This window comes from Austrofundulus limnaeus, unplaced genomic scaffold (assembly GCF_001266775.1).
Source record: "Austrofundulus limnaeus strain Quisiro unplaced genomic scaffold, Austrofundulus_limnaeus-1.0 Scaffold467, whole genome shotgun sequence".
Taxonomy (NCBI): Eukaryota; Metazoa; Chordata; class Actinopteri; order Cyprinodontiformes; family Rivulidae; genus Austrofundulus; species Austrofundulus limnaeus.
The window spans coordinates 349,512-351,068 of NW_013952869.1; positions in this window are offsets into that span (position 1 = coordinate 349,512).

Sequence of the window (1,557 nt, forward strand, 5' to 3'; positions counted from 1 at the left end):
TCCATCCATCAATCCATCCATCATCCATCCATCCATCCATCCACCCATCCATCATCCATCCATCTATCATCCACCCATCCATCCATCCATCATCCATCCAGCAATCCATCCATCATCCATCCATCCATCCATCATCCATCCAGCGATCCATCCATCATCCATCCATCCATCATCCATCCAGCGATCCATCCATCCATCCACCCATCCATCCATCCATCCATCCATCCATCCATCCATCCATCCATCCATCCATTATCTATACCCGTTTATTCCTTTTCAGGGTCACTGGTGCCCACATCCAGCAGTCAGAGTGGGAGGGGCGGGGTACACCCTGGACAGGTCTCAGTCCATCACAGTTTTATTTTGTGGCACTTTTTATTTTGTAAAGATACTTTATATATTTCAGGGACTTTTATTTTGAACTCCCTTTTTTTTCATTCCGTTTTACTATTTCATGTCGTTTTATTTCATGGTCCAATATGCAAATGAGGGGGCGGAGTTCTCTCTGTGGTTTTGGGATTCAGAAAATGATCTGTTTCACCACCAGAGGGGGTTAATCCCCTGCCTGGTCTTTCTTCATAACTAAACGTTCATTTTTATAAATGAAACACAGAAATATGTCCATAAATGAGTTGAATGAATGTCACTCTGTTATTATAAAGGCTTTGCAGAGATACATGTGGTGGCTTTTGGCCAAATAGCCCTGATTTTATCACAGATTAAAAACACTGATTTTTTTACGGAAAGGTCAGAGCTTTGTTGGCCAAGCCGAATTATTAAACATCTTTCCAAATGTAAGGCTTTCAAGTTTCGTACTGTCAGGACCTTTCTGTCTTGAGTTATGGCTAAAATAGTCTGTTTTCAAGTAGAGTTCTCTGCAGTCACTGAATGTCTATGTGCACTCTGCTGTAGTACCGCTTTGATCCACCAGGGGCAGCAGCTCCCTGGGTGACATTAGCTGTAGTTCCCCTCCGGTCCTCCGGGGGCAGTACAGGCCCAGAAGCGAGCTGTCTGTGGGGGTTGTGGCGGAGAACTCGTCTCGGTTCTGCTCATCGTGGAGCTGGTGGACTCTGTTGTGTGAAGTGAAACTAAAGTTTTGTCCGGAGGAGAAGTGTGTAACACCGTTACGGGACAACAAGGAGCTGCTGCGAACCGGAACCATGTCGGCCTCATCGGCAAAAGTCAACAAGAAGGAGAATTCAAATCACGACGCAGGAGATGAGACCTCCGGTAACGGCTTTCCTCCTTCATGAACGCCATTTTTAGTCTTTATCGTCATGTTGTTGTGTTGGCTGCCTCGTGTTGTGTTGTTTCACGGTTAAATGTGACAAGATAACAAACAAACCGCCCGCTTTACCGCAGTGAACTCACAGCTGGAGAAATGAGACGGTTTCAGTCCGCTAGCATCAGCTAGCTAGCTGTTAGCCTGTTAGCTTGAGTTGATAATGAAGCAGGCCGGTGTGATACACACTGAGTACACTGTAGATACACACTGAGTACACTGTAGATACACACTGAGTACACTGTAGATACACACTGAGTACACTGTAGATACAC